Source organism: Callorhinchus milii, unplaced genomic scaffold (assembly GCF_018977255.1).
Source record: "Callorhinchus milii isolate IMCB2004 unplaced genomic scaffold, IMCB_Cmil_1.0 Scaffold4, whole genome shotgun sequence".
In the NCBI taxonomy this organism is placed as follows: Eukaryota; Metazoa; Chordata; class Chondrichthyes; order Chimaeriformes; family Callorhinchidae; genus Callorhinchus; species Callorhinchus milii.
In genome coordinates this window covers 56,488,662-56,501,424 of record NW_024704745.1, presented here as the reverse complement: position 1 = coordinate 56,501,424, position 12,763 = coordinate 56,488,662, and positions in this window count along the sequence as shown.

Sequence of the window (12,763 nt, the reverse complement as noted above, 5' to 3'; positions counted from 1 at the left end):
ATCTTATGACCTTGTGAAATCCAAATTTATAGAATGTTTCAATTCACAGGTTCAATAAATTACTTGTTTTGAAGAACTAAAGTCAGTCTTGTATTGAAAGAAATTGACAGTTTCTCTAATGAGCTGCATTTAAACTAGTTACAGTTAACGCAATAGCAAATTATCATGTAAGAGGCTAATGGGGAGCAGCTTCAAATGAAGGGGCTATTTACTTATATGACCCCAAGATCTCTCTGTTCCTCCACCCCTTTAAGATTCTACCATCAGCGTATATTGTATCTCCTCATTCTTCCTCCCAAAATGCATCACATTGCATTTATCCACATTAAACTTCATCTGCCACATGTCTGCCTATTTTACCAGTCTGTTTATGTCCTTTTGCAGTCTGCTACTATCCTCCTCATTGGTTACTACTTTTCCTAACTTAGTATCATCTGCAAACTTGAAAATTGTACTCCCTATACCCAAGTCCAGGTCATTTACATAGATCAAAAAGAGCAATAGTCCCAATACCGCACCTAGGGACACTACTGCACACTTCCCTCCAGTCAGAAAAACAACCGTTTTGCACTACTTGATGATCTAAATTAGGTAAATTAAGATTTTAACAGGCTGCAGTTCGCAAAATTTGCAAAATTCTGCAGGGTAAACATCACAGATTATATAATTTATAACTGTAAATCCTGGAATCATCCTGGCTGCCACTTGGAACAAAAGGAAGCCGATTAACCCATTGAGTCTGTTTCACCAGTTTGTTGCTAGATTTTGAGCATTCCATTTCTTCACAACACTCTGTACAAAGAATATTTCCTGTCCTCAGTTTTGTGAATACTGAATTACAACCATTCAGTTGTAAACCAGAAATTGCTGTAAGTGACTCTAATTCAATGCACAAATGTTGCATTTTAGACCCCATTATTTCAATTGTGGCTTCATCAATGATCAGCAAGGATAAAAGTACTTCTTTTGACTTACAGTCAAACGCCTCAATATGCAACCTAGTAATTGGTTGAGTTTGTTGCATCTTCCCATTGTCTGGAAACCTTCAGTGGATTACGATTAATCCCACCCACATCCTTTCCCTTCTCCTCCTCTGCTAATGGATATCCTTCCAATTCGAACACGTTGGGAGAATGTCTCAAAGTACGTTATAATAATAATCCTTCCATTTGATATAGTGCCATATCACTTCTTCGAGACATTTCAAAATGCTTCACAGAATGTATTTTGGATGAAGTGGAATTTGTGCATAGCCAGTGAGAAACTATTTCCTACTGCAGAACTTTCTGAGATTTTCATTAAAAACTGCGAACGAATATATTTCCCATTTAGTACAGAAATACTGTCGTAATTCTCAAAACTCCTAAATGTTATTCAAAATGATCAATGTTAGACTTACAAGGTTATTTTTTGAAATGTTATTCCAGGTTGTAAAAATTACATAGTTTGCAAATGGTCCAAATTCCACAGCTTTCAGTGCTTGTCTTGAATGTCTGTAAAAAGCATTCCCTGCTGAGTACCCATCAATGTCAAGTAATACTTTATTACCATGCTCTTTGAACATCACTAAACAACTGAAATGTAATGAGAACAGAATTTATGAGATTTTATGAGTGAGGAAAATGGAATTTGTTCATTTCGCAGAGTTGTGTTGGCAAACATGGACTGTAAAACACTGCACCAAAGTTATTTTAAATCGAACAATTGCATTCAATAGCTAGATTTATTATCCTTTGATAATTGCTCAAGTTTTGAACCATCCAGTTCTTGGATGAGCAAGGGCTGTAAGTATAAAGAGGAGAGTGGTTTGTTGATGAGTAATTAGCGAGTGTAGAGAGCGGGAGCACGAGCTGTAAGAAATCTTGCCTCACTCCACATCAGACCCAGCCCAGGTGAAAACCCTGGACTGTTCCATGCCTTGGGACTCCCTCCCAATGTGAAAGACACTATATAAATGTAAATTTGTATTGTATTAGTAGACAATGTTTTTGATCATCCAGGTGCTTAACATATGCAGAATCCCATCACCATGTTTAAGAATATCCAAACCAGACTAAGAGCTCCATGCATTCCACCTACACATGGGAATTCCACAGATAAACATAATAATAATAAATTGGTCACTCAATCCATGACTGTTTGTGGACACTACTGTGCACAATTCGCTGCTGCGTTTCACCCACAAAATGTAGTCATTTCACTTTACAGTATATTTTGTAAAGCATTTTGAGATGTCTCGAAGACTTGATAAGCTGCTATATCAAATGCAAGGATTATAATTATTATATTCCTGAGCTATACAGGGGAGTGGGGGGACCCATTTTCACCTTCTTAGCCTTTGTCATCAATTTGAGTAAGGCTCGTCGACACAGTGTGTTATGAAATTCAAAGGGAAATGTAGCTGCATCATGTGTTGTGGAACAAAATACAGCAATGTGCTGCCAAACACACCAATGTGCCCATTTTATCCCAGGTGCAGATTGTCAGAACTGCCTGCATCAGGTTGTACTTCCTGAATAGACCATTAGCAACACCTGCCAATGCTATAATTATCTTGTCAATTTGAGCGAAGGCAATAAATAACTCACTCGTCACCCATGCATGTGCTTGCACGCAGTTAGTGGCAGGCACTCAGAAGCATAGACAAAATTGAAGTCCAATGTGTGCATGTGAAAGCTCTCTAATACATACTGGAGTTTGACATGCAAAGAGGGGTGGCTGAAAGCTATTTTGAGCCTGTTCAATTAGCCTGAGAGTTCAGATTGGGGTTATCAATTTCCAACAGCAGTCAGAAGGCAAGAAAAACGGCCAGAGAGTAGAACACCATCTTTATTTCACTTTCTAGCCTTCTTTTAAATATCATCAACCTTAATCTGCCTTCATCAGTCCTCACTGTATTCATCTTTATTAATCACAAGATCATTTGATTGGATTCCTATAGCTTAGTGGTTAGAGCACTCGCCTCACAAGCAAGAAACCTAGGTTTGATTCCCAGCAGGATGAAATGTTGGGCAAAGTTTCTTATTGCACACTTACCAAGCGGTAAGTAGAAACCAGGTTGTTAGTCGATTGGCGGATCGCTTTTCCAGAGTTAAAAATTCCTTAAAAAAAATTGGTCACTCAATCCACAACTGTTTATGGGACACTGCTGTGCACAATTGGCTGCTGCATTTCGCCAACAAAATATATAGTCAATTCACTTTACAGTATATTCTGTGAAGTGCTTTGAGACATCTCGAAGACGTGATAAGGCACTATATCAAATGTAAGAATTATTATTATTAGAATGGATAAAGAAGGCCCTTTGACCGATCTGATCTCATCCTTCCAAATATTCACCTACCATCACAATATCAGCTGCTTTTTAAATGAATCCAATATCCTGGTCTCAACCACCCTTCTTGGCAACCTGTTCAGGTCATTAATTATTCTCTGAATACATCCTGCTTTTATCATTCCTTTCTATATGCATAGCTTTTATCATTCCTCACTGTACCCCTCAGATACATTGCAAGGTCCTTTAGGATGGCCTCGTTGCTTAGTTGGTTATTAGAATGCTGGATCCAAAGTCTGTTAGAATACAGTGTATATGACAGAAATTATGAAGGCTTTTAATTATCATAGGCATAAAAAAACACAATGGTTTCTTCTCCTCCTGAAATCAATGAAGCATGTCTCTGAGTCTGTTTTTAGAGTATCAAGGGCATCCGTCGATCTGAAACAATTTATAATCAGTAATTATTCAGTTCACCACCACCTCTACCCAGGAGAAAACCCATATAGTTCTCATATAAGCAAAAGAGGATTAAAGTAAAATAATCACTAATAATGTTTATATAACATATTGGCTATAAAAAATATTACAATCATGCACATTATGATACTCTATTTCACCCAATATTATTCTTACAATCGACATCACCATACACTTATTGATCCATCTGATTGAAATGTTACCTTGTGCCACTGAATTGTAACAACTGAAGAGCTAGAAATCCCAAGACTGTGGATTGAGCTACTGCAGGGTGCTTGAATACAAATAAGAATTCAATGGATATGAATGCAGGGCTCACATGACAACGCATCAATGCTGCAGAAAGAACAAGATTATTTTTGATGAATGTGATTGTATTCAAAATCAATTGTAAAAAGGTCGCTCAACACAACAACATATGCTCAACTCCATTGTTTGAGAATCAATCGCAAATTCTGTCATGACGCTTATCTTTCTCTTTCTTCTGTGTTGGTCAGGTTTCTTCCTGGCTCAGTTAGTTGTTTAATAATAATAATAATCCTTGCATTTGATGTAGCACTTTTCATGTCTTCTCGACGTCTCAAAGCGCTTCACAGAATAAACTGTAAAGTGAATTGACCGTATATTTGTGGGCAAAACGCGGGAGCCAATTGCTTGTCTCTGAGTTAGAAGGTTGCAGGTTCAAACCCCACATCAGATGCTTGATTGACAACCTAGATTATGAGCTTAAAGTCCTGATATGGGACTTGAATCACAACCATCTGTCGCAGAGACAGGACTGTAATAAATTGAATCAGCCTGACGCCATCTTGGAAGGAAAACAAAATTGACAGAAAATAAAGATGGAGCAACAACAAGAACAAGCTGCATTTATATAGTGCCTTTCACATCGGGATAGATCCCAAGGCGCTGGACAGTGAAGGGTTTGCATCCAAGCTGGAGGTTGGAGTCAAGAGGGGTGGGAGGCAAAGGGAGTGGAGGTGGGAAGATGACCGAAGGCAAGATTGAAGAGGAAGATATTGAGACAGGCTTTGAAGGAGGCAAGGGAGTCATACTTTCCTTGTTGACTCAATGGCAATGTGTACTTGTCATTCGAGTGACTATACTTTGTTTCAGTTCTTGATATTCCTTTTAGTTGTGTTGCTGGGGTTGTTAGTGTTAATTTATAGCCACAAGTTATTTCCTACAATGTCATCTGGATAATTACATTCTGCAGTGTGAAGCCATCAACCATTTCAATCATGTCTTAATCTTGAGAAGGCTAAAGATATAGAATTGCTTTGAGATTCAAGTCTGGTATTTTCCTTTACAGAAAAGTCTCACAGGAACAATGTACAATTTACTATCCAGGTCCTTGCCAGGCTCCATTGCCTCTCAGTCTCCCAAAGGATTGATTTTAAGGTCCTCACCATCACCAATAAATCCTTTCAATCCCAAACTCTCTGATCTTCTTCTACCCTACTCCTTTACTCTGCCTCTCCGATTGACTAACTCAACAACAACAACAACTTGCACTTATATAGCCCCTCCATGCAGGGTAGCACTTAAAAAATCAGGCCCGGTGCCTGTTTCCTGTCCTTTCTGCACCACCATCAATGGCCAACCCCTCAGTTAGTTAGTATGTTCCTAACATATGGAACGCTTTGCCTCATCTCCTCATTATGGAGCGGAGTCCTGTAGCTTAGTGGTTAGAGCACTTGCCTTGCAAGCGTGAAGACCTGTGTTCGATTCCCGGGCAGGACGTTTCCTTACTCCGCACAACTCTGTTTACCTAGCAATAAGTAGGAACCCAGTTGTTCTTCGATTGGTTTTCCGGAGGTAATAATCCTTCAAAAAAAATGTAGTCACTCAATCCACGACAGTTTGTGAGAAACTTCTGTGCGCAATTGGCTGCCGCATTTTGCCCCGAAAATATACAGTCAATTCACTTTACAGTATATTCTATGAAGCACTTTGAAATGTTTCGGTCATTATGAAACAATTTCAGATAATATCTACGTGAAGAGGGCTATATAAATGTGAGTTGTTATTGGTAAATAAATTTATGAATTCTGCCTCAACTAGGGCTCGTGGCAGAGAATTCCACATTATTCATAACCTTTTGCATAAAGAATTATTTTCTAACCTTCCCTTTTTAATTCTTTTTGTGATTATCTTAAATTCGTTATTCGTTTTACTGATTTCCTTTTCTTTCCGAATATAGTGCCATTGAATGACCATCTGAATGGGCAGAAGGAGTCTTGGTTTAACATCTCATCCAAAGAACGGCACCTCTGACAATGCAGCACTCACTTAGCATTGCACTGGAAGGTCAGCCTAGACTATGAGCTCAAAGTTACACAGTGGGTCTCACAAAACTCAACTGTATCTTAAACTAAAGTATTGTGGACGTTGTCCTATAGACTCGGAGTTCTGGCCCCTATCTACAGTCTGCCAACCCAATACAGTTTGAGTATTAATCCGAAGACACTGACCTGAAATTTTGTGACAGAAATTGAACATTTCATGAAACAAAAATACCAGACAAGTTACTATCGCAGAACATCTTAATTCCTGAATTCAAATGTTTTACTCAAAACATGCCTTAATCATTCTAACACGTTTCCATTCCAATAAAGTGAACTTGCTCCCATGTTCAGCAAGCACATGATGTTGTAATCAAACAAAATAAGGCACATGTGCCAATTAAGCAAGATCTGAACACACTACCAACACCATTAAAATTATAAGCATCAGTCCAATTAATTCAATAATCCTGGACCATAGCCAGTCAGATAATGAAGCCTATTGAGCAAGAGAGTTATTTCTCTTTAGAATAGAAAATGTACATTTCAGACAAAAAAACAAGCACACCTTTCTTTTCGTTTTGAGCATTTCTTTCTTTGTTCTTCTTTCTTCATTCCTGTTCCTTTCTCTCTCATATTCCTTTTTCGCTTTATTTCTCAATCACTTTCATTTGACATTTTCTTTCATTTGATTGCAACTTTCCTCCAATCATTTCCTCTTTTCTCTTTTTTTACTATTAGCCATTAGAAATCTCACAGACCATGCACTGGAGGGAAAGTTGAGAAGCTGCCTTTACCTAATATTTCGACCTCGATTTCAAGATCCTCACACTCGTATTCAAATCTTTAATGTCCTGGCACCTCCCTACTTCTCCGTCCTGCTTACTCCCCAATCCACTATCCGCTGCCTCTGCTCAACAGGCTCCAACCTCCATTTGTCTCTTGTGCCGCAGTTTCAACCACTATGTCCCTAAACTCTGAAACACTCTCCATCAATCCCTTCATCTTGCCCCCTCCTCCCCTATGATCAGGTCATGCCTGAAGATCTTCCTCTTCGTCTATGCTTACAGTCACCTCCCACATCCCTCCAGCTTGACGTTGTGCTCTGTCACTGTCAAGCACTCTGGGACCCTAACTGCTTGATAGGTGCTATATAAATGAAAGTTGTTTATATTACAGCAAGAGTCACTAAATAACAATCAGAAACTACAGAACCATAGGAATACATAACACAGTAGGAGGCATTCCACTCAGCCGGTTAATTTGTGTTGGTGTTTGCTGCTCTAAGAGGCCACCTTAATACCAATTCCATGATCTTTTCCCATATCGTCATATCCGCTAATCCCACATTCCTGTGCATATGTTTGTCCGATTCTTTTTTTAACACCCCAATCAACTCTACTCCAGCAACCATCCTGGAAAATCATTCCAACTGTTAATGCTGTCCCCTTCCTAACCAGGTACAATGAGGCCAATTGTGGAATTTCTAGTTTGATCCCGGGAGAAACCATTTTCCTTGAGAAAGTGGTCTGCATTGTGCTTCACAATACATTTACATATTAATCCATCAAGAGAGCACAATTCCGTTTTTCTCTTTATCTTTATTTTCCTTTCCTAGTTCCTCTGCCTCACTTGTCAATTTTCTTATTTATTGTTCTTCATTGTTTCTTCCTTTAGCCTTTTTTGATTTCTCTTTTCGTGTCCTGGCCAACAATCCCTCCAAACAAAAATTGGTCATTCACATGTTAGCTGTTTCAAGAGGATTTTTTTATTCTTGGTCAGGACATTGGGAGAAACTTCTTCTTTTCCTCTGGAATCCTGTAGGTGAGAGACCTGGGTTTGATTCCCGGCAGGGCGAAACTTTGGGCAAGTTTCCTTACTCCACATGCCTCTGTTTACCTAGCAGTAAGTAGGAACCCGGTTATTAGTTGATTGGCGAATTGCTTTTCTGGGGGGAATGATTCTTTAAAAAAAAATAATAATAAATTGGTCAGTTCAATCCATGACTGTTTGTGGGACACTGCTGTGCGCAATTGGCTGTCGCATTTCGCTCATAAAATATAGTCAATTCACTTTACAATATATTCTGTGAAACGCTGTGAGAGGTCCAGAAGACATGATAAGGCGCTATATTAAATGCAAGGATTACTATTATTAAATAATGACATGGGATCCTTAACAACCTGCACAGACAGACAGGACCTCAGTTTAATGTCTTATCCAAAGGATGGCACTTCTAACAGTGCACCCCCACCCCAGTACTGGAGTATCAGTCTAGATAGATTATACAAGTTCAAAGTCCAGATATAGAGACTTGAACCCACTCTTCTGACTCATAGGCTAACGTGCCTCCAATTGAACCAGATTTACACCTGTTCACATCATGCTGTTTAACCTTTGCATAGAACATGTTAGATTCTATCTCTAAAATACAGAATCCATACAAGTATTTCATGTTTATTAGATTTGATGAGCCACATTTCATACCATACCTAATTAGTGAACATGTGGTTCAAGTTCACCTTGAAACTCTAAATCTATTCCTGAAAACATTCAATAAACTGGAAGTTATTCAAAAAGTTGATCAGTTGTGGCATATATCCTGAGGATGTTTTATTATAAATCTGTTTAGTATAAGAAAGCTAAGTGAAGGGTCGAAGTTTTGGGGGGTCAGCCAGGTGTCCCTACATGTGGAAAAACATCACCATGCTTAAGAGTATCCAAACCAACAAGAGTTCCATGCATCCCATTCACACCTGTAAATTCCAGAGATATTTATTGTAATGGAATGCATACTTTCTCCTTGGGGGGAAATTACCTAATTCTGAAGATTAATAAGTGCAGGTTGGAAAGATCTAAGCCTCAAGGACTTTAGAGTGTTTGTTGGGGAGCACCCCAACCAACCTAGTCTAACCAACTGAAACTGCATAGCCTGTCATTGAAAGTACTGTTTGGCAAGCTTCCCTGACACTTGCCATCCATTGGGGCTTTGGCTTGTGGGGTTAACAGGAGCTGAGTTGGAAAAAAATCCCTGCCTTTAGTGACTGTTCTGCCCTTCTGAGTCCTGCCAATGAGCCAGTCTGCCCTGGAGAACTGTGGACTTCCCTGGCTCAGGAATTGGTCTGCCAAGACCACTACTAGTCCAATATGATTTTTCAAAATTGAAATTTGTCAGGCCAATTTATTTTGTGGGCTGGATCTTTAGATAGAAGACAAAATTCACACTCTCCGCAACCCAGAAAGTGTTATTTCATGATCAAGGTCAGGGCTTTGAGACTAGCGGAGGCTGGCAATCCAAGCTGGTGGCAGCCTAGTTTGCAAATAGGAGCACTTGGGTCAGGGAGGAAACTAGATGTTGCCACCTAGTAGACAACCAGGGTATCACAACAGGTTTCAAGTGAAGTTACGAATGTTATTTATAATAGCAGTCCTTGCATTTGATGTAGCACCTTTCACACCACTGAGAAAGCGTTTTCACGGTAATTATTGAAAAGTGTATTTTCTGGGCAAACATGGCCACCAATTTGTGTATAGCAATATCCTAGAAGCAGCTGTGAAATGAATGACCTATTTTAATCTGGGGCATTGTTAGCCTTTACACTACAAGAAATTCCCTTCTCTTTTCGAATACAGCCATGGGATTTTTAAGATCCACCTGAACAGACAAGAGAGTTCATACTAACCAGCCCTCGTTGCCACAATAATTAACACAGCTCAAGTTTAAAGGAACACTTGAGGAATACCTCAGATTGTACTCCATGTGTGTAAGATACTATCAAACCTAACCTGCACAGCAATCATTGTTATGGTTAGTCAATTTTATAGTTGGTAAAATTATGGCAGTCTGTACCAGCTTCAATTGATGTAGCAGCAGTAGCTGTGAGTCTGCAAAAGCTCAAGTCTATTAAATGCTGGCAGGTTGCTTAACAGTAATTTTAAAGCACAGTAGATATGGCTGTGTAGCGCCAGAGGGTGTCAGGCCTTGGCATTATTGCTATCTGTCATTTATTTAAGTTAATAACCCACGGGAACTGAGCTAACAAGTCTCTGTGCCCGCTTTCCGGGCATGTGTTTCAAAGCCTTGTCTGCATGATTTCAGCTAAGATGCTTTTATTAAGAAGTATTACTATATTGATTCTGACTGTGGAATGGATGCAGCAGTACCTCTACTTGATCAGATTGATATTATTTCTCATATTTTGTGCATGCAACAAGCAATAGTCGAATTGTGTGTTAATCTATTCACCGTGCCTTCATGGATCAATGGGCCTTCTTCATCTGAATCAATCTTTGATCATGTAACCAGACCAGTGCAGTGTTGAGGATGCTTCACACAGTGTGGTAGAATTTGCAGAATTCACGACAGAGGCCTAATGATGAGGAATGCAATTTAATTTCGGGGTGGATTACTATTTTACGTTAATAGCAACTTAACACATACCAAGCTTTAGAAATCAATGATGTGTATGGAATAAATTCCAAGTATTTCATTCAAGCTGAAAATAAGGAGAACTGTTTGTTATCCGTTTTCATGCACACTATTTAAGTTACTCGAGAGAGCCTGACAGAGAAGCATCCTCTTAAATGAACAAATAAATCCTCATGAGCAATGATTAGATATGTTAGGGTGATTTAGTCTTGAGAGAAGATAACTCAAAATAAAACTCAATCTGCTGAAAGATTCCTGAGAGAAGTTCCACCTAGGTCTAGTTCTAGTCTATTTAGGTAACATTTTAGAGCATCCACAATTTGACAAATTCTTGAATACAGAGAGGTTTCTGTAAATTCTTTTGAGAATTAAGATAAACTGATTTCAAAGAAGAGACTGAATTCCACAATTTCTCAATATCTGGTTGTTTTAAAATACTACATAAATAAATCAGCCCCATGTGGGATTTCTCCCCATCTCTGTTTCACCTACAAGGTACACAGTCATTCCACTTTGCAGTATAACTTGTGAAGTGCTGTGGGCTGTCCTCCCAACATGAAAGGTGTTGTATCAAATATAAGGATTATTATTATTGACTGTCTTTTCTCTTTTATTTAGCAGTGCCACCATACTTGTCTAAGACAAACATTAAAGTTGCAAGCTTCTGAAATAAAAAGAGATGGCAAATGCATCTTGAAGCCATCAAAAATATAAACATTTGAAGTTAGCCTGATTGTTTCAGTCTTATTTGTGCAATTGGTTCTTGATATAAAAGCACATGTGACATTCCAGTGCCAAGCAAGCAATGTTCCCGTGCTTCACATCACTGACCCCATTTAAATGAAGTCATGAGTTCTGGCTGATTCAAAACGTCTTGGAATTCAGACAATATATTTGAAAATTTGATTTTCTAGCTTGTTTACAGATAGTTGCCTTTTGAGCTTGTTTTGAGTTGACAAAATCTTAGGATATTTAGAACTCTCTGAGATTTGGTCCAGGCATGTAGCCATGAACCTTATTGACATCCAAGACTAGGCTCTAAATCATGGTATTGCCACAAACAAAAGCCGTTGATTTCTCAATCATTTATTCTCTGCGTCAGAAGGTTGTGGGTTCAAGTCCCACATTGGGACTTCAAACTCACAGTCTAGGCTGACAGTCCAATGATTGGAGTGTGCTGTGATTTTTGAAGATTCTATCTTTCGAAAGAATGACCTTTTCTCATTTCTAGAAATAAATTTCTAAAAAAAAATTATTTTATGATCTTTCATTTACAGTTCCACTGGTGGTGATCTACCAATCTACCTCCTGGGTATTCGTTGTCTTTCAATGAATACACTGAAGGCTAGTTGCAGAATTTAAAGTAACTTCATTTTGTGCTCCAAAAATAAGTCCAATTTATAAAAAGGAATCTGAAATTCACAAATGTATATATATACAACTAGATATACTGGTTGTATATATATTGACCAGTGGTTACTCTGATACAATTTATTTCGAAGTTAAATTCTGAAACACGGATTTATGAGAATTTTAATGGAATTTTTAAAAATAATAATAGTTCTTCCATTTGATATGGTACCTTGTCACATTGTCAACATTTCTCAAAGTGCTTCGCAAGATTCTGCTGTAAAGTATAATGACTGTGCATTTGAAGGCAATTCCTTATGAGGGGTCTTGATACGAACAGAAAAAACACAAATTAGACCCCAATGTAATAACTCAGATTATGTTTTAAAAAATGTCAGAAAAAAAGCAAACCACATAGAGTGATGTGGCACTGAAAGAGGCCATTCAAACCAACTAGTCCATGCTACAAATTGACGAGGAGATTAGGAATACAGATTAGGAGATTAGGAAAATCTTTTTCACAGAGACTGATAGGAGTATGGAATTCACTGCCGCGGCCAGTTGTTGGGGTGGAAACCTTATGCACGTTCAAAAAANGACTGGACACATGGTTAAGAGAAAATAAAGTTGAAAGATTCAGGGAAAAGCCGAAAATGGGACTAGGGATAGTTTTTAGGATAGATAGTCATGTGGAGTATAAACTCCAGCTGGACTTTATGCAATGAATGACTTGTTTCTGAGCTGTACCTTCTATGAATCTATGATTTTACTGAGTAAAATCCTGGTGTTTCTGATGTTTCAGAGACAGAATTAACTTCCTGCCTCACCAAGCATCAGTGCGTGGAACTGCTAAATGTATTCCAGGGAGGATCCAATCTCTGCTCATGTAATGTCAACTGAATCGTCTGTAAATCTGAATATGCATTCCTTGAAGATATTTTGACA